Genomic DNA, 22510 nt, shown 5'->3' with positions numbered 1-22510 from the left:
GATGACTTATTGCCTCGTTCTGAGATCCGAACTTGGTGGGAAGATACGAGCCAAAACAGAACTGCTCATCTCTAATTAAAATGTTATTTAATGCTAAGGATACCCTTATCTCAAACCTGCAAATACATATGTACAGTAATTGACATATTTAAACACATTGATAATTATTTTCATACCATGCCATGTTTGTTACATTGCTTTACTTGTAACTGCCATCATCGCAACTGTGAAAACATAAAAGAAAGTTGGTTCAAAAAATATTTTTATTAATTTGCATTGTTCTATGAGAACAGAGCAGCTGTAGCCTATTGTCCTAAGATAGCATTCTTGAGAATTGTCACAGCTTCCTCAATATTGGGTATTTTTATAAAAGTGAAAGGAGATGTAAAGTCAGAGGGATCTATGGGTCTAAACAATGCTAACATGGGTTGGGTACGGGATGCCAGCGCTAACCCTCCTCCTTAATGTCTAACCCTAACTCTCTCCTTAGTGCCTAAACCTAACCCTAGTCCCTAACCCTCCCCCCAACCCCAATACTTACTGTCGGGATGCCAGTGCTGGTATTCTGACTGGTGTTGGTATTCTGGTGCCGGCATTCTGAGTTCCGGCATTCCGACAGTCAGGATTTCAACTATCTCCCGCTAACACATGGGTAAGAAGTCTAAAATTATAGGTACCAGTAGACCCTAAAGGTCTTTGGGGGTCTATGTCTGGAAACCAGGTCCTCCAACAGTCAGCACAGTTGCAGCTACCTTACATTAAAAGCACACAGGTAATTCTACTGCCTCACAGCTACAGCAGCGCTGTGTGTATCCTTGGGTTAAGTGATAGGACCTTATTGTTCACTGTTACTCAGCGAGCCCCATCTTGATATTGCATTCATTTACTATCTTCAACCATTATTGGCAGCACAGCAAGGAACTTTCCCATGCAAAGGAACTGGAACAAGGGATGTATTGTTCATTATATCAAACTCCAAATTAAGTACAAACAGCATTGAGTTTAAGCAACACTCAGAGCTTGCTACATCAACAAGTAAAAAGTGCTAATAGCAACTAAATCTAGTTCTGCACTGGTTAGCATTGCTGCCTCAGAGTACTGGGGCCATGAGATCAATTCCCAACCAGTTCCCTGTCTGTGTATGGTTTATTTATGTGTTTTTGTGGGTTTCCTCCCACACTCCAAAACCATAATGGATTCTGATAAAATGAACCATAGTGTGTGCTGTATTTGTGTGTGTGTGTGTTTGTTTTAGGCAAGGTACACTGTAACCATCAATGGTGCAGGGCCTGATGACAATGATATTGAAAATATTCTCTTTAATGTGCTGCATAAAATAGTGGTGAAATATAAAGAAACAATAATCATCATAATTTCTGAGTTTTAAGTTCAACACCAAGTGGTTTATTTAAGATCAATTCATGTTTAGGTATTAAAAGCATTGCCATTTTACACTTGAGGATGAAACATGCTGGGAAGCAGTGGTTTTTAGGAACCGCCACTTAGTAAATAAACCCCCATGAGGATTGGAGCCCAGAATGGAACCACACATGTCTACCCAGTACCAGAAACATATATATATATATATATATATATATATATATGTGTGTGTGTGTGTGTGTGTGTATATACCCCTTGATGAAGTCCTAAGTGGATGAAACATGTTGTGAAGCTGCCTCCTCCTGCCTTATGTACTTTGACCTGTTTTATCAGATAAGCATTTTTTTAAATTATTCTTATTACTTTTAAATATGTCATTTCTTTTCCTCTGTGTATTTTTATGACTGACCTATAGTTCTGTGTAAGCTTTTTATGGTATTTATTAAGTACATTAATTATATGAAAGCTGTATGAAATGACAAAAGGATTGTTTATATATTTTGCACAGCACATACAACTTTTTCAAAATGTTTGCACTATTGTAGATTAACTAGCTGCTGCTATAATTAATCTGTGGATTTATTGATTTTAATTTTGTTGATATATGTTTGGCCCTTATTTTTTATACATGTGAGTAAAATGTTTTAAAGCTACAGTATTTCTGGAAGCTAAAACAAATTATTTTATGTATTTTATTTCCCTATATATGTATTGATTAATATAGCACGTATATATATATTGCACATTTTTGCACTTTATTTCACTAAACAAGATGATATAGATTACCTATGGTTTGTTTTTTCAACACGCCAGTCGCTTGGATTGACTGTATATATATAAACAAAATTCATCCTGTGGGAAATTAACCCAATGTCCTACTTCAGTTAGTCTAGCTGACACCTGACATTTAAATGGAGTGTGGTTGCCACACACATTTATAACAGTCTTGTTGTATAGAGTGGACATCCATTGGGTTGGCGCCTTCACCATATATTATATATATATATATATATATATATATATATATGTATATATATTGTGATAGGATCACTGGTAAAGTGGTCTGTGGCAGGTACATTTGTCCCAGATTCCTGTCTTTTGTGTTTTAAACCCCCAGGAGAAAGTCTGCAGTGTAGCAGGCTTGAGTTTCGGCTTTTTGAAAAACCGGTTTGGGACCTGGGGGTTGTGGGTGAGAGGAGAGGGAGGGCTCCACCCACGGCCACTCCAGGTTTTGGTTCTCGCAGCCTGGTAACAGGCTTGTTAGTTTTCTACCTGAGAGTGGCCAATATAAGCCTAGTGTGTTTAGGGCTGATTGTCTCACCTGGGAGAGCAGACAGGGAGTTTGCTCAGAGACACTTGGAAAACCTATCTGTGAGTACTGTGCTGTGCTTTGTTGCTGGTGAGGGCATTAGGCCCTGCCAGGTTCTGGTAGTGAGGGAACTACCTGTGAAGTTAGTGCCCCGACAGGGCTAGGATTTACGTTTATGTTTTCTTTGTGTTATTTCAGACATTGTACAATAAAGACTGGTGCCGACCAGCATGTACTTGCATCCAGACTGGTGTGCTGCTTCCCTGCTGCTGAGTGTGTGTGTAAGGAAGTAGTTCTCTACCCAGGAGAGGGACCCCCTAACCTAACTGTGTCACAATATGGTGGAGAATGCGGGCATCCACACACACTGAAGTTGCAGCAAGAGGAAAACTTTCCATTTAAAAATTAAAGGGACAGACACCCAATTTGTGAGTGTGGAAGTAACACTGTGTCCTTGGAGTCCCATAGAGGAGGCATCAGCCAATGCTCAGAGAGGCAAGGTTCAGCTTCCAACCTACACCCCAGGACAAAATGGAGGATGTTATTAAGGCCTTGCTCCAAGCTACAACAGCTCAGCAGGAATCTACCAGAGCTCAGCAGGAGACGAACAAACTTCAGCAGGAATATACCTGGGCTCAGCAGGAATCTACCAGGGCACAGCAGGAATCCACCAGGGTGCAACTGTTGGCCTTGGAGACAGCCCAGAGGCAACAACAGGTCGCCATCGAGGAAACCCGCCAGGCCTTAGCGGAAAACAGCCAGGCCATAAGAGAGGTGGTACAGCACCTGGTCGCCCGGCCCAGAGATGTTACTACTGGTCCTCCCACCACCACTCACTCCGTACGAGCCAGTCACTTCCTCCAAAAGATGACTTCGGGCGATGATGTGGAGGCCTATCTCGCCGCATTTGAAAGAACGGCCGAAAGGGAGAGTTGGCCCCAGGAGCAGTGGGCAAGTCTGGTGGCACCTTTTTTGTCTGGGGAGCCACAAAAAGCATATTTTGACTTATGCCTGGCTGATGCCAAGGACTATAAAAAACTAAAACAGGAGATCCTAACTCGCTTGGGAGTCACCACCTTTGTTCGTGCCCAACGGGTCCACCGCTGGGAGTTCCATAAGGACAAGCCTCCACGTTCACAGATGCATGACCTCGTCCATCTGTCCTCAAAATGGCTACAGCCCGAGACGCTGATGGGACCACAGATTGTGGAAAGGGTCGTGATGGACCGGTACCTGCGATCATTACCTGTGACTCTGCGCAAGTGGGTGAGCCATGCAGACCCTAAGTCCACGGACCAGTTGGTTGAGCTGGTGGAGAGGTACGTGGCGGCTGAGGAGCTGATGAGTATGCCCCACCAAGCCCCGATGTCGCACCGGCGAACTCCCAGAGACACTGGTAAGACTGTTCCAGGGGAGAAGGGTGCTGGGCGGTGGAATGTACCTAAGACTGAGGGTGTAGAACCTGGAGACAGGACTGCCAGGCTGGGAAGGTTCTTGCCCCGTAAACGACTAGACATTAATATGACTCAGTGTTTCCGATGTGGTGGCTTCGGCCATATTGCCGCTAATTGTGCACTTACAACTGAACCTATGCAATGTGATACTGCTCATGTCTACCGCAGGGGGTCTTTCTTTGCACAGATAGCGTGTACGGCTGGCCGGCAGGCTGAGACTGATAAGCACATGTGTGTACTCACTGTAGATGGCAACCGAGTAGAGGCACTGTTAGACTCTGGTAGCTTGGTGACACTTATAAAAGCTGAGCTGGTGAACCCCTTGAGGCATACAGGGAGAACTGTTGGTGTGACCTGCATACATGGGGATACTCGATATTATGTTACGGCCGAGGTGAACATCGAGACACCATGTGGCTCTGCTATAGTTTCTGTGGGTTTGGTGCATGGTCTGGTGTACGATGCAATATTGGGGAGAGACTTTGCTCACTTCTGGAAGTTGTGGGAAAGCCGTTTTGTTCCAGAGGTGAACAACCCCGATCCATTTGAGAAGGTTGTCGATGTAGTGGAGGAGGGAGTTTCTTCTGAGTCAGAGTTTTTCCCTTTTTCTACTATGGTTGGCGAACTAGAGAATGCGGAACATGACGGTGGCCCGCCAACTGATGTGCCTCCCATTGAGGTGGGAAGTGTTGTTGGGCCAGGTGATCGTCTGCCTGATTTAGAGGTCAGAAGAGATGTCTTTTCCGTGGAGCAGTTGAATGACCCTACTTTGGTAAAAGCCAGGGAGAATGTAAAAGTAGTTGATGGTAAACCCGTAGACCCTGATAGTCCTTTGTCTTATCCCCACATGGCAATGTGTCAGGATTTGTTATATCAGGTGACTAAGAAGGGGGAAGATGTTGTGGAACAACTAATAGTTCCCAAAGCCTACAGAAGAACAGTGTTGGATCTGGCCCATGGTCATATAACGGCAGGCCATCTAGGGGTAGAGAAAACCACTGAGCGAATAATGCAGAGGTTTTTCTGGCCCGGGCTTCATAAAGAGGTATCTGACTTTTGCGCATCCTGCCCTGAGTGTCAGTATCATGCTCCCAGGCCACATTTTAAGGGTCCACTAGTTCCATTGCCTATCATAGAGGTGCCATTTGAAAGAATAGCGATGGATTTGGTTGGACCCTTAATGAAGTCTGCCAGGGGACACCAGTATATTCTGGTCATAATTGATTACGCTACCAGGTACCCGGAAGCGATCCCATTGCGCAATACATCAACCAAGACCATTGCCAGAGAGCTAGTTCATGTTTTTAGCAGGCTGGGTATACCTAAGGAGATACTAACTGACCATGATACACCGTTTATGTCCAAAGTTATGAAAGAGTTATGCTGCCTGTTCAAAATCGAACAGTTAAGAACTTCGGTTTATCACCCCCAAACCGATGGGCTGGTCGAGAGGTTTAACAAGATGTTAAAACACATGCTTAGGAAAGTGGTCGACAAGGATGGTACGGATTGGGACTACTTATTGTCGTATTTATTGTTGGCCATAAGAGAAGTTCCCCAGTCCCCCACCAGGTTTTCACCCTTCGACTTGTTGTATGGGAGACACCCAAGGGGGTTACTAGACATTGCCAAAGAGACATGGGAGGGGCAGTCTAGTCCTTACAAAACGGTGATTTAGTATGTTTCTCAAATGCAGGAGAGAATTGCTGCGGTAGTGCCGATAGTGAGAGAGCACCTGGAACAGGCTCAACAGGCACAGCAGAGGGTATACAACCGCAATGCTCGGTTACGCAGCTTTGCTCCTGGGGACAGAGTGTTAGTATTGGTTCCCACTGTGGAAAATAAAGTTTTGGCTAAATGGCAAGGGCCCTTTGAAATCTTAGAAAGAGTGGGGCAGGTCAATTACAAACTTTACCAGCCAGGGAAAAGAAAGCCGGAACAGATATACCAAATAAATCTGTTACAGCCCTTGAAAGATAGAACGGTACTGTCGGCGGTCCGAGACCCTCCAGTAAGTCCAGGGCCCTTAGTTCCCGAAGTGACAGTTGCAAAAACCCTGTCGGCAATTCAACAACAAGAGGTCAAGGAGTTTCTGATTAGAAATAGGGTGCTGTTCTCTGACGTGCCTGGGAAAACCTCGGTCATTAAACATGACATCATCACTGACCCAGGGGTTAAAGTTAATCTAAAGCCCTATAGGTTACAGAAGCACAAAGAGAATCGGTGTAGAAAGAAATTAAAAATATGCTAGAGTTAGGGGTTATTGAAGAATCACATAGTGAATGGTCAAGTCCCATTGTGTTGATTCCAAAGCCCGACGGGCGTGTGCGTTTCTGCAATGACTTCCGAAAGTTGAACAGTGTTTCAAAATTCGATGCCTACCCGATGCCAAGAGTGGATGAACTGATTGAGAGACTAGGGACGGCAAGGTATTTAACCACTCTTGACCTAACCAAAGGGTATTGGCAAGTACCGTGAACCGAGAGCGCCAAACAAAAGACAGCTTTTTCAGCGCCAGAGGGCTTGTTTCAGTACAAGATGTTGCCCTTCGGGCTACATGGGGCACCTGCTACCTTCCAAAGAATGATAGACAGGATTCTAAGGCCCCATAGATGGTATGCGGCTGCTTATCTGGATGACGTGGTCGTTCATAGTCCTGCTTGGCAGTCTCACTTACCCAGGGTACAAGCAGTGTTGGACTCCATCTATAAGGCAGGTTTGACAGCCAACCCAAAAAAGTGTTGTCTAGGCATGGAGGAAGTAAAATATCTGGGATACACCATTGGCAGAGGCCTGATAAAGCCTCAGCTCAATAAAGTTGATGCCATACAAAACTGGCCACGGCCTCTGAATAAGAAGCAGGTGAGAGCCTTCTTGGGAATTACGGGGTACTACAGGAGGTTTATACCAAACTTTGCTACCATGGCAGTCCCACTGACTGACCTGACCAAAGGCAAACAAAAAGTCATGGTAGAATGGAGTCCTGAGGCAGAGAAAGCTTTTCAGGAGTTGAAAGTAGCGTTGTGTTCCCAACCAGTCCTGATGACTCCTAATTTTGAAAGGGAATTCATAGTACAAACCGATGCATCAGAAGTAGGTATAGGAGCGGTCCTGTCCCAGAACAAGGACGGTGAGGAACACCCTATTTTCTATCTTAGCAGAAAGTTGAATGTACATGAGAGAAACTATGCCACAGTGGAGAAGGAGGCGTTGGCCATAAAGTGGGCGTTAGAGGCTCTCAGGTACTACTTGGTCGGAAGAAAGTTCAAATTGATCACTGACCATGCCCCTCTGAAGTGGATGCCTGAAAATAAGGACAGTAATGCGAGAATTACAAGATGGTTCTTGGCGTTACAAACTTTTAAATTTTCAGTGGAACACAGGCCAGGAAGCCAGCTGGCCAATGCTGATGCGTTGTCATGCGTTCATTGTTTGGGGGCTTCAGTTGTTCCGCCCCACAGGTCGAAACGAAGGGGGGGATATGTGATAGGATCACTGGTAAAGTGGTCTGTGGCAGGTACATTTGTCCCAGATTCCTGTCTTTTGTGTTTTAAACTCTTAGGAGAAAGTCTGCAGTGTAGCAGGCTTGAGTTTCGGCTTTTTGAAAAGCCGGTTTGGGACCTGGGGGTTGTGGGTGAGAGGGGAGGGAGGGCTCCACCCACGGCCACTACAGGTTTTGGTTCTCGCAGCCTGGTAACAGGCTTATTAGTTTTCCACCTGAGAGTGGCCAATATAAGCCTAGTGTGTTTAGGGCTGATTGTCTCACCTGGGAGAGCAGACAGGGAGTTTGCTCAGAGACACTTCTGTCTGTGAGTACTGTGCTGTGCTTTGTTGCTGGCGAGGGCATTAGGCCCTGCCAGGTTCTGGTAGTGAGGGAACTACCTGTGAAGTTAGTGCCCCGACAGGGCTAGGATTTACGTTTATGTTTTCTTTGTGTTATTTCTGACATTGTACAATAAAGACTGGCGCCGACCAGCTTGTACTTGCATCCAGACTGGTGTGCTGCTTCCCTGCTGCTGAGTGTGTGTGTAAGGAAGGAGTCCTCTACCCAGGAGAGGGACCCCCTAACCTAACTGTGTCACTATATATATATATATATATATATATATATCTATATATATGTCCGGCGGTTCAAATCCCGACAGCGGCATCCCGGCAGCAGTGAAAATGCAGATTGTCCCAAGGTAAGTATTTCCTACCCTATTCTACCCCCTAACCCTAACCCTTCCTTAGGCGTGTCTAACCCTAACCTCCCTCCAAAGTGCCTAACCCAAATCCCCCCTCTAAGTCCCTAAACCTAATCCCCCCTTCCCCGCCGCCTAGGGGGGTGCCTAACCCTAACCTCCCCCTGGGGGTGCCTAACCCTAACCCTCCCTTCCCCTAGCCTAACCCTAAACTCCCGGGGGAGTGCGTAACCCTAAGTGCCCCCTGGGAACCCTAAACCTAACCCTCCCCCCCGCGGCTGTCCGCGCCCGGCGCCGGCTTAACTTCGATCGGTGACCCGGGTGTCGGGCTCCCGGCGTAGGTAAAATGACAGGCATCGAGTCATTTAACCTTTGCCGGAATTAGACAGTCGGGAAGCCGACAGTTGGGATTCCATCCGTCCGCTTCCCAACTGCTTCCCATATATATATATATATATATATACATATACATATATATATATATATATATACATATACACATTTAGGACAGATACATGTATTGCTTTCTTGATTCAATGTTGCAACACAATACATCTCTAAATTTCAGAATATAAATAAACTCACTACAGACTGACAGTGTCACCATGATTCGAAAACATTAATTAATTCAGATAATGTTTGGTTAGGACATCCACCAATAAAGTTTCCTATGCAACTTTCAGATGTAAAATGTAATATCGCATGATATAGGATCCAGATCGGACCTCCCATTGGCTCTGCCTCCCATGTCTGAATGCACATCCCTGATATATACAGTATATTTATTAAGAATGGGTATGGAATCCAGGTAAAAATCCTGATGCTGGCATCCTGACAGGATTATCATACCGACACCTGTCGGTCGGTATGCTAACCATCCCCCTCTCCCTACCCTAACCCTAACCTCCCCTTCCTGGTGTCTAAACCTAACCTCCCTCCTGATGCCTAAACTTTACCTCCCCTTCCCTGCACCCTAAACCTAACCTCCACCCTCCCTGCACCTGCACCCTAAACCTAACCTTCCTAGTGTGTAACCCTAACCACTAACCCTAACACACCCCTACCCCTCTACTTAACTTCGGGATTCCGGCACTCGGGATGTTGGCGCCGGGATTCTTACAAGTTTGGGTTTTCTGGCGCCGACATGTGTTGGGCTGTTGAACGTATCCCATTAATTAATGTATTGCAGACAATGTGTATGTCTGTGGGTAATTCTGGTTAAAGATTTTGGTCACATTGTTGGCAGTAGACCAACAGCTAATGTATTTCTGTTCATTGGTGGCAGTGGGCTAATAATAAGAATGTGGAAAATGCCAGAAGCCCGCATGCAAAGTTGGTAATAGTTTGCGGGCAGTACAGAAAAAGGACCGCCGGCTCACAGATGGGGGTTATAAATACAAAGCCCATCACACAGAGTTGAGCTAAAATAGAGATAAAGTGCTGATGTTTAATGATGTTTTGATACTGCACATGTGCAAAGTCTGAAATACCCTTACTGTGCACATGCGGACCAAGGAGTGTGATGGCTTATGCAGTTGTGTATGACATCACTATTACTAAAGACACATCTGTGGTCCCTGGGCAATGCAGCCTCAGTTGCCATATTTTAAGAAATTAAGATTCTGCTCCAAGCAGGGGCTTGGGGGCTGTGGGCTGCGTTCCATGGGAAAGGGGTCCACTGCACTGCTCTCAGCAAGTCTAAATTAATTTCAGTCTTGTGCTCTGAAGAGGAGCTTTTGCTGTGAGCAGTGAGAGGAGTCCAGAGCCCGGAGTAAAGAGGGCAGCTGCCACCTGAAGAGACCTATTACCAAATCGCTGGTATACCTGCTGTTCAGGGACCCATTATGTGCAGTGATCGGCAGAGCTTCCTGTTATCTGGGGAGGCTGCAGCACTATTCTCAATGACAATAATCCTGGTGAGCAGTCACGGAAGAGAACAGAGGGGGCCGGGTCAGTACAAGTCCCTAGAGGTGGTTCCTGTGCAGGAGGCACAGCTCAGTACAAGGGAGTTGGTGTCCAAGTGGTAGAAATCACAAGAGTGCAGAACATTGAGGGAGAGAGCCGGCAGCCTAGGGAAAGACAGATCACAGACTTCTACCCGAGCAGAGCCGGGTACTGCAGCTAGCAAATATTTATATATATAATGGAGGCGCCACATGGTGCATAAACTGTTGGAATATAAGCAATCAAAATAAAAACAGAAAATGGCATACATACCAAGGGTGGCAGTCATAAACCACCACAAGTATACAGATTTATACAAATAACAATGGCAAGAAGACCAGGCTTCTCACACAGGAATCATAGTTGATGTCAGGCCACGCCCCTGTACATTTCATCATCAAGACTTCATCAGGAGCACAGATGGTTTAATTAAAATGAATGAGGTACAGTACTATATTAATGAAGTCATCTGTTGTCAATCATGTCTATTCTAAACAGGGACTGTTAGGGTGCCTTGAGGACCGAGATTGGGATGGGAACCAGTGATCTAATATACATAGTTTTATTTCTGCTGGTAAATTTTCAAAGAGGATACCACTAATATTGGCTTGTATTGAAGAAAGGAATTTTCTTTTTGTTTCAAAATGATACCTACTTCTGCGGCAATTGATTTTGCCATTTGTTGTTTCCTCTTAAGGGTAATACATGTTTAAAATGTTTCCCCCAGTATTGTATTCAATTATAGGGAAAATAAAAGCAGTTAGAGGGCATATACTTTTCGTATACTAATGGCTTCACTGCCATGACTCAAGTCAAATGAAAAATGCATAGTGCAGCTGAAATCAATTCAAGAGTGAATTATTGCACATGCTGTAATTATCACTTTAGATGCTCCAAGGGTTGTTACTTTCATGGAAAAAAGGACAAATGGGCAAGCGTGAATGAAATTTGTTTTCTTTACGCACAAAATAGAAAGTGACGTACACAAATAATAATCAGACAGCTCAGGAGAGGACAATATGCAAGGATTTAATGCCTACTTACTAAGGGAGAAGGCTACATCGATGAAATACAATGCAATGGATTACTGCATATAATCAGTGAAAAATGATACCAACAATTAAAGTCGTAAACCACTAAAGGTAACTATTGCTATATTATTTAAGAAGTAGATTGATTGATCGACTGATAGATTAATGTATAGATAAATAGAATATAGATAGATAGATATTTGAACTGAATTTATACAGATTGTGTTTAACATCACAATCTTCCTTTGTCAGATTCACTAGCTCCTCATATTACCCTTGGACTAGACAACCCTTCTCCAGAGGCATCACCGGGTAAAATGCTACACCCAGATGGCACCTGGTTTTCTACACCTTAAATAGATCTAATTCTACCAAATGTACACCAGGTTTCATGAGGATCAACAGCCACCCATATGATATAGAGAAAGGTGTTTCTTAAGTCACCACTTGGATATTTTTAGTATTTTTTTATGAGTAGTTTTGTATTTAGGTGTTACTTTGCTTCAGAAGTTGAGCGTCACCCTGAACACTTAAAACTTGATATTACAGTTATAGTTTGACAGAAACATGGCAATTCATTGTATTCCTTGTATCTAGAATTCTGTGTACTACTGTATGTATTTATGACAAGGAACATTCATGTGTGAATCCAGAGTAATAATGTTTTCCAAGTGTCATACAATAATACTGGATAAATTGCTCAAAGGCCACCTTAGTACAATCAGAATGAACACCTTAGCTGGAAGTTATGTATAGTGACCTGGAATTGATGATCAAATTGAATGAGTGTAATGAATCTCTCTAAAGAGGGCTTCTGCCTATAATAACCACTCATTGTTCCCATAGAGTATGACGCACTCACTGGTACTTAGGATGCCACCATATCTTAACCTCTGGACAGTAGGGGCTTAAACAAACAGCAGGAGTTCCCAAGGTAAAACTGGATTAGTAGTACAAAGTTATTATGAACCACAGAGCAGCCTGCAGCCATGGACACAAGCAAGATAGAATGCATGCTAATAACAGGCAGCGTGAATATCAGCAATACTAAGTAATAATATCGCAGGGTAATTACCACAGAGCAGTGTGCACTGCCGACAAGTAACAGATTACAATTGCATATAAACACAACTACAGAAAAGAGTGTCAATGACAAACAACAGATATATTGCAAGATGGTATAGCAATAAATTTAGATACACATGCAGCTGCAGTATGGAATTGCAGCATAACATATAATGCAGAATAGAATAGCAATATATTAACCAGCGTGTTTTTTGCAGAGTATAATAGCAGCAAAAGATATGTACAGTACACAACACCAGTCACTTGCAGAGAGGATTTGCAGCACAATACATTTTCCAGGTATACTTGCAACAGGTAAATGTAACACAAGGAAGAGCCAGGACAGGAACCAGGACTTCCAAACAGCAGATACAGGAACAGGGACCGGATGGCACGACTTCTACAAGAAACTATCTCCGGTAAGGCAGGAATGGGCTGGTTTGTCCTATAACAGAAGTCAGAGCCAATCCTGTGTGAGCAAACGAGACCAGCCTCTGGTAATTATAACTATCTGGGAGCAATCAGCCTGGACAAAACCACACTGTGGCTGGCTTTGCCTGTTAACTCTCTCAGCTCTGGTCAGAACCTGCAGGAGATATGAGCTGTCATGACGGTTCATAACAATGAATAAGTAAAGATTGTGAAGGATGTCATAAAATTCATCTTTTCCAGGAAAATCATTCATCCCTATGGTCAACATGGCATTTGAAGTTTGCAAGGTCATTCATGGATCATATGTTTATGATTGCAGTGCATACCCATTATAAGTGGGCTCAAGTCCACAGGGTGAAGTCTACATCACCAGAAACCTGTTGCTGTTTTGAAAAATGGGTTCTCCATAAATGGGTTACCCGAATAAATTTGTAGTGAAAATGAGTTTGTTTAACAAGAATTCAATAGATTTGTGAAAAGTAATGGCAGAAAACCATTCACTTCTGCACCATACCACCAAGACAGAAACAACTTAGCTGAAAGATTTGTTCAGACATTTAATAAGGCTATAATGGCAATGAGCCATGAGGAAATTGCTCTACAAAAGCAACAGTTTCTTATTGGTCTATCAGAACACTTCTATAGAAATGATATTCGTCAAAGGAACCTGAGTGTCAGGTTTTGGATTTGTCTTGGGCTCTGGGTTAGGGCCAATGGGCATGCTGGGCTAGAACTGGAGTGAGTGCAATAGGTGAATATGTGACATTTCTCACAGTCAGTATCACTTACCAGTAACTGAGCAGGAGGGTCTAGAATATTACTAGGCAGAGTAGTATGTATTCTACCTGATTGTGGCAGCAATACTATTGATGCCTAGGACATGAGAAGTACAGGAACAGGTGATGTGTAAGTGACAAAATAGAATAGATCACACAAGTGCCTGCAGATGGTAGCAAGAATAGCACCTTGAAGTAGGAGAGCAGTAATAGGTACACGGGGTAGTATGCAGACTGTGATAAATAGTGCACGATGATAAGCAGTCTGTAGCTAGCAGCAAACAATGGTAATGCTAGTGGTAGCATGATAGCACACAATGGTAGATGCAGTAAGTTTCTGATGACATGTGATGATTATGCAGGCTGGAAGCAGAGTACACTGTTGTAAATGTAGTGGTGAAGAGTACAGAACTGATAGCAGTGGTGACTGGAGATGGAGCAACCTGCTTGTAATGGAGTATTGCTGAGTACAGGACTGATAGCAGCGAGTGACTGGAGATAGAACACACAGCTTGTACCTGAAATAATACTGAGCAAATGATCAATAGTGCATAGTGAAAGGCAGGGGCACCGAGAGGGGGGGGAGCGGGTACAGATTACCCAGGCCCGGGCTTCCTGAGGGGCCCGGCGGGGGCCCGGGTCCGGCACCGCTCCCCCTCCCTCACAGCAGCCCAGCTCACAGCGTGTGCTGAGCTGCAGTGGAGACTGCTCGTGGCTGCTGAGCAGCAGCCACAGCAGTCTCCTATGCCTGTGGGGGGGAGCGATTACACTGATTGCACCCCCCTGGCTTTGAGCAGGGCGAGGGGGCACAGAGCGCCCCCCTCCCCAGTGCGCAGCGCCACTTCACGACGCTGCATATCTTTTTTTTCCCGGGAAGGGGGCATGGCCACGCCTCCCGCGATTAGGCCACGCACCCTATTACCCGGGCCCGCCGTGGCTCTCAGCGGGCCTGGTGAAAGGGACACTAGTGAGTGTAACAGGTACTGCAGACTGATAACAATGTGCACTAGGAAGACATGTAGATGAGACTGCAGGCTGGTGATGATGTGCACCTGGTAGACTACGTAAGCAGGGATCTGAAAATTATCCCGATGCAGATAAGCAATGTAGGACTGTGTGGCTTGTTCTGCTATCTGTAGTGCACTAGAGAGAAGTATCGATCAGTGTATCAGGGGACAGTTATTGCAGGAAAATGCAGGATTAAAGGTGGACTTACAAGACAAGAGAGGTCCAACTGGCATGGAAGGGGAGGCGACTTGGACGGACAAAAAACTGTTGCACAGAATCATTGCCTCTTTTACAAGAAATCTCTCTGGAAACAGGATCACGTGGGATAGGATAAGTACCAATCGCTGGGGCTTTGTTTGGGTTTATTGTTTAAATATCCCCCCTGGGCTTACATTGTTTTCTCTGGGGGTTTATTCCTCACCTCTGTGCATCTGCATTAAAAGCTGCCCAACCCCGAATCTCAGCTTCCATTTCGGTACCTTCTAGCTCTCTTCCCTTTGCAAAAAAAACCCATTTCAAAATATTTAAGTAGTCTTTCTATCTACTTTTCATCCCCTTGGCTCAGCCCCTAACCCCAGTCTCTTTCTTCATCCCTATTGCATACTGGACCTGAATCAGACCCAAACGCTAAGAAGCGTTTGCTCATAGCTGGCCGATGTTCGCATTCTGCGCATGCGTATGCATCACAGTGCACGAACCAGTGCGAAAGACCAGGAAGCGTTCGCTCATTGCGCATAGACTGCCCAGCAGAGTGAGTGACAGGAGAAGCCATTTGTGAGTGGTGACAGTGGCAGGCCACTAGAAACGTGGGAGTGGAGATGTGAATGCAGGAGTGTCTGAGCATCCCAATGCTGTTTCAGAGGCGTCCATAATTAACAAGCGGCGTCATTGTACACGTCACCTGGTTGTATTTCACACTGAAGTGATCGCAGTGCTTGAGGTAGGGTGTAGTCAACCTCAAGCGTTGCATTCGCTTCCGATGGCACACGATGTACCGACGGTTGCATACACTTCCTGGAGATGACGTGCACAAGTGGGCATCTTAAGACAGGCTGGTGGGTTTCTGCATACACAAAGTGATCGCACACCAAAACATAGTGGGCATGCTTATGCCTTGCCTTGTGATCACCTGCCGAGCCGCCACTTAGCCAAATTTACATAGGCTGGGTGCGAAAGAATGCATCTAGCGAGCGAGTCTGAATGAGCTCCACTGACTTTTTCTGGGTCATTAACATGTTGTAACATTAATTGCTGTGTATTGTAGTTTCGATTGTTAAACTAAGGTTTGCAGTGTGTAACAGAAATTACTGCAGGTATGTTCGAGAATAGCTGTGTATCATAGTAATTGTTAAACATCGTGGCTACGGGTGCAGCAGACAGAGGCCAAGCAGCCATTCTCCATCCCAGGCATAGTCCACAGGCGCACAGGATGGGCCTTCATCTCCGGCTCAAGAACGTAAGTACAGTCATGTCAAAACTATTTATTACAGTGATACACCGGACTACAGTATTTAAAGAAGCTCTGATGAATCAGATGGGTCTAACAAGAGCTTGCATAAGTTTATTTGCTTGTTAACGCACAGCTTACAGAAAGGCGCAAGCGCAGGCAATCAGCAAAGGTGGAAGGAGCGATCAAAATCACTAGACAGAGGGACAATAAAGGGTGGTGTGATAACACTGCCATTAGCTGGGATCTACGGTGCATAGTGCGAAAGAAGATTAAATGTGGGAAATACGTGAACATGTTCGAAGTGACAGAAACGGGCAAGGCAGCCCTTCAGGCAGCCATGGGAAAAAGGGGGTAGTGGTGAGGAGACATACAAGTCATTCTTCTGCTGGATGGGAGAGATCTTAGTATTCTCAGCATGTTACCTAGAAATGAGACCAGGAGAAAATTTAAAACTCCTGAGTTATATACTGTACATATGATAAACGACATGCGAGCCAACTCAGAGCCAGGGAGTTGGCTCGCATATGATGAAGCATTTAGAAAAAACAAGATGGTAAGCATTACATAGATTTTGGGTCGAGAGACATGGATGTTTTCTTCAAGGTAAGCCTGCACAAGACACCATTCTTTAAGCGTTCATGGGAAAATAAGCTGGCTGACAAACCAAAGCATAACGGGTCCTTTCTTAAACAAAGGCACTGCTTCGAGCGACTTGCGCTTAATACCCTAACTCCAGCTACATTTCGCAAGTATAATGTGGCCTGAAAGGACTGGCAGCAGTTTCTAGAGGTTAACCCAGATAAAACAAGTAAACATGCTATATTAGAATATATCTGAGAAAGCTACAGGTCAGGGCGGTTAAAGGCGGCTATTTTAGGCGCACTAGCAGGTATGTCCTTCTTCATGAACCTAACAAGTAAGAAAGATGTCATCACGGGAGTTCTTATATCAAAGGCCCTGAAGGGGTGGGGAAGAAGCCAACCTGGTAAAGAGGATATAAGGAGGGTAATCGACAGACAAATGTTAACAGACTTAATGGATGCGATTGGCAGGGTGGTCAGCAGTCCCATCGATGCTTCCCTTTTCTGGGTGGTTTTTTCATTTGCCTACTTTGGTGATTTCAGGATAGGAGAACTAGTGGTGGTAGGGGCATCTTTAAAGAGGAGGGGGCCCATGTCCATTCCCTGTCAGGGGCCCCCTCCTCTCTTCCTGGTGGCCGGCAGCCGACTGCCGTGACTTGCTGGCCACCAGAACATTAGTACCCTCTGGGCACTAGAGTGTGCCCGGAGTCTATTGCGCATGCGCAAAACGCCAGAAAAATGGCTGCGGCGGCCATTTTTCCGGCTTTTTGTACAGCGCTGACTGTCCGGCACAGGACCTCGGAGAGGGTTTAAACAATATGGTTGCAGGGTTTACGGTGCGGGCCCCCTAGACCTGGGAACCTGTGTGCAACATGCACCTTGCACACCTTGCACCCATTACAGATACACTCCTGGGTGGCAGCATCCAGAAAGGCACATAGCACAGGATTGTTGTTCGACAATGTAATGATCAAGGTGTCTGGAGTGCTTTGCAAAATCCACAAGTCCAAAACGGATCAGATGGGCAAGGGCCAATGGCTAGCACTGTCACCACACAAGAACAAAGAAATATGCCCACTACATTTAGCATCACTTGATGTAGCTTTAAGGAATGCTCACAGTTCAGCCTGGCTATCGTACGACAATGGTGCTGCCCTAACGAAATTTCAGTTCTTAGCGGTTTTCAAGAAATGCATCTAAGAGTTAAAGTTAGATCGGAAAAGATTGAGTTCACACTCTATCAGGATCGGAGTAGCAACTAATGCCGCTGTATTGGGAGCTCCCATCAGCAGCATAAAGGCCCAGGGGAGATAGAAGGGAGACAGTTACAGGAGGTACATTAGACTGGGGAAGTAGGCTGATGTGGGCTCACGCTCATCATGATTTCAGGTGAAGTGAGGGGATCTATTTCTCAGAGGGTTTTATTTTTACTCATGTCGCTTTAAATTCTAACTTCTCCAATTGGCTCTAGACATGAGGTTTTTGTTTTCACCCCCTTCAAGGGTCGTGAACCTCAAGTGAGCATGCATTAGCAGTAGTTAGAACAAAGGAACAGGGGTTGAAAGTTTGTGCATTACAGTGACATGTTTTTTCCAAATTTCAGAATCGCACAGTGGGGTCGGAGACACCTGGATCGTGGGGCATTCTTTTATCTTATGGGCGGAGAGATATGTGAGGGAGAATGGTTTAGTGCAGACTGCAGAGAGACAGTGGAGTCGGATCAGGTGGTTGGGAAGGAGAGGATTGAAGTGGGAACAGCTAGACACAGAAATTGCAAGGGCAGCTAGGCAAAACAGATATCCAAGGAGGATAATATTACATTTGGGGGGAAACGACTTGAGCAAGACAAGTTTTTGGTGCCTGGTCAAGGCAATAAAAATAGACATAAGCAAGGTACACTCATGTTGGCCAGACACACTCCTGGTTTGGTCAAACATAGGGCCTGAATCAGCAAGGATCGCTATTCTGCTAGAGCGCATACACTACAGTTGCTAATATTAGTGGGGAAATGCAAATGTTTGCAATTGCATTGCGATCCCAGCTTACCATAAGGATGACAATTCCCCATACACACATCTGTATACTTGGGCAACATAGCAAAATAATCGATAACATCGCGTAACATTGGACCCGTACGCACAGTTATGGCAGGTCAGACCTCACTCAGGAATTGCTAACTTCAGCGTACGCTATGAGCCCTCATGCTGCGTATGGTATTGCAGTGGATAATTTATGCACAGCCCTGCAACGGCATCTGAGCACACTAGCATGCCTGTGTTTGCCCGACCACCCCCCCCGTCACCACCTACATATGGCACTTCCTGTCAATCAATGTGCTCGGTCTGCATAGTCTCTGCAAATGCATTTCCCATCACAGTAGCTAGTTCGCAAACGTGCACTGCATTGCATACGCATGCACAGAGCTAAAACATCGGCCGAGTGCATACGTTCTCTCCTGTGAGTTCCTTGCTGAATCAGGCCCATAGTTCCTAAAAGGCAGCAACAGGGCCAACTATGCACAGGACAGGGCAGAAGGTGAATAGGATAATAGACAAATTCATAACCAACTGATGAGGTAGGGTGATAAGGCACCCTCAAATAGTAGTGCCACAAGCCGCCATAACATCTTATTTGACATCAGTACTCCAGGTGGTTCTCTCACACCTGTTGCTAGGAGATGAGGATGCCAGGCTGCTACTCCATGAGGTCCTCCTATCTTACTGCTCCGTCAACTCCTCTCTGCACCGATTGGATCTTCTTTCTTTTTTACCTCCACTGTTTCTCTGCTCTGATGCTGGCTATAGTGTTCAGTACATAGCTTCCATTTCCTGTGAGTGAGTTCCTGTTTCTGTATGTTCCAGCTCCTACTGTCTATGCCACACTTCAGAGTCTGTGTGGACTATCTGCTAGCAACACCACAGCAGTTCCTGGTGCAATGTAGCCAGTGTGGACTTTCAGCCAGTACTCCACAGCCGTCTCTGCCACACTTAATCGTCTGTGTGAATTATCTGCCAGTTACATCACAGCAGTTACTACACTACTTCAGCGTCTGTGCGGACTATCACTAATTACATCAGCAGCCTCTACCATACTTCTGTGTCTATTTGGACTTTCTGCTAGTACACCACAGCATTCCCTTCCGCACTTCAGCATCTGTGTAGACTACCTATTATTAACATCACAGCAGTCTCTGCTGCACTACAGCATCTGTGTAGACTTTCAATTATTTACATCATAGCAGTCTCTGCCACACTCCAGCATCTGTGTGGATTCTCTACTATACCTCAGCCCTCAAGGCTACATCCAGCCAGGTACTCATCAGCCCTCAAGGCTGCTACCAGCCAAGTATACCTCAGCCCTTAAGGCTGCAACCAGCCAAGTACACTTCAGCTCTCAAGGCTGCAACCAACCAAGTACACATCAGCCCTCATGGCTACTACCAGCCAAGTATACCTCAGCCCTCAAGTCTGCAACCAGCCAAGTACCCATTAGCCCTCAAGGCTGCTACCAGCCAAGTATACCTCAGCTCTCAAGGCTGCAACCAGCCAAGTACACATCAGCCCTCAAGGCTGCATCCAACCAAGTATATATCAACCCTCAAAACTGTCACAAGCCAAGTTTATATCAGTCCACAAGGCTGCAACTTGGCCATCAGGCCACACTCCAGTCAAGTACACTCCAGTACTCAAAGCTTCTTTATTAATTGACTCCTCGTCAATCAAATTCTCAAAACTTCTTTATCAATTGACTCCTCCAAGATTCTGTATCAATAGACTTCTCAAAACCTCTTTGCCAATCAATTCACACCTCTAATGATAATCCTTCTTCCTGTGAATCTTCCCTGGGATTCATAACAAGTGGCTTCAATTGAATCACTATACAAGACAGATGGAGTGCATCTGTTAGACTACGGATTGGCCTGGTAGATAGAGGATCTACTAGCAGGGTACGGGAGTAGGCGGTAAGTTAGTGGCAGACTAGTTCCTAAAGGGGCTCTAGCTGTGGTGGGAACGCAATAGCAAACTAAATTGCAATTAAAGTACAATGATAATCATGTGGTGCGAGGATGATATGTCTTCCGGGGGCCGTGTAGTGATTCTGCAAGTTATTTGGCTCATCTGCCTAGCGACGGGCATTGGGCACCTATGTCGATGTGAGACACCTATGCCAATGTAGGCAGCAGTGCTGCGGTTATTGTCACAGCTCCCATTGATATTGAAGATCGTGAAGGCTCCTCCCAAAATGAAGGATGGCGGTGTATGAGTCTAGATACAGACTTTACACCACATAGTGAGGAAGGAATTTGCTGACTTCACAGTCAGTGGGATTGGAAGACCCCAATCCGTGGGTAGGATTACACATTTGGTTGAAGAAATTTTGAGTAGTATAGTTTGCAATTGCTTTTCCTAGGCCACCAACCTTATGGAAGTGATAAATAAAATTTGGACCTTCTTCCTGCCAGCTATACCGTGTAGCGTCTTTATTTTATTGGGTATTAAGAGGTAATGGTAAAGGGAATCTATAGGTGCCTAACAAATTACGCAATCATAATAAAGCCATCATACTTAACCGGTTTATATAGCTGAGACTGCAGAAAAATAAGAGATGTACTCTGGTGTAGCATTGAAGCTCTGAGCTGAGTGAGGAATGCAGGAAGCTGGAAGCCAGAGGAGTCAGATACACTGATGTGCACAATGGAGTGTGCATAGGACAGACTCAGTGACTGTCTGCAGACTATGGGCCTGATTCAGCACAGGACAGAATTGCAAAGCTGCACGCAAGCAGCTTTGCAATTAAGTTCTTGCAATTATGGTAATGCAGCAGGAGGTGTCATACTTCCCGCATGCATTACTTATCCAAGCTGCATACAAGGACGCAGCATTGGATAATCTGCGATAACATCGGCCGGCATGTGCAGTACGGGTTCGGCGCCTGTGCAGATTCCCGACCATCGGGAATCTGCATTAAGCAGGGCACATACGTACACTGCTGAATCAGGCCCTCTAGCCTGAGCTGCCGAAATTAATCAGGAACAGGTTGAAACCAGTTTCTGACTCAGGAACCAACTCCTTGAAGACAAGTTGAACTAGCACTGAGCAAGTGCAAGTGATAGGTTTATAGGGCACTTTGAATGTTCATAGGTTGTCCAGGCGATGTAAGAGCTGTAGCTGGAGTCTGATTGGAAGAGGCTAGATCACCTGATGAATTTAAATATGGCCAGGCCCATGTTACTTGAAGATATGTAAGAACAGAGATGGTGCTGAGGAATATGCTGTAGACTATCAGGATAAGTGCAAGCAACCACAATATATGAGCAGCGGAGGGGAATGTGAGGCTAAGAACAGCGATTTATGACACTGAGATCTCAGGATGCATAAAACTAGGTGTATATAAATAATCATATAACAAACAATTCAAAAATATGCTCAAACACTGACTAGATTTTAGAATTTTGGTCATGAAATAATAGCAAGAGAAATGACAAATAGAAGCCAGAGAAAATCATTCAAGGTCTGATCCTTTAATGTATACTGTTGATGTAGAAAAAGGCTTATGGTGTCGTCATGTAGATCAAATCCTTAATGCACAAGAGAGGGAGGTCGAAAGCTCAAATGTCAAAGCAATTCAAAAGCGCTCAACTGTTAATCAATGCAAGAGCCAAATGTAATGTTACAGTTAGTTGAACATCCTTGGGCTGCCTCTACAGAAATGTCTATTCATCAAGATGTAACTCCAGAGGTTCTAGTCGTTACCCTAATTATCCAAGAAGAATGGGAATCTTCAACTCAACTGTCTATCTTTAAAGGAGATATGCTGAATGGTAATGGGGACCTCCTCATGGACTCTATCTTTCAAAATATTCCTATAATGAAAATATTTATATAATTTTATTTAT

Source organism: Taudactylus pleione, unplaced genomic scaffold, assembly GCF_031769625.1.
Source record: "Taudactylus pleione unplaced genomic scaffold, aTauple2 ptg000519l, whole genome shotgun sequence".
Taxonomy (NCBI): Eukaryota; Metazoa; Chordata; class Amphibia; order Anura; family Myobatrachidae; genus Taudactylus; species Taudactylus pleione.
Note: the sequence above shows the minus strand (reverse complement) of the source record.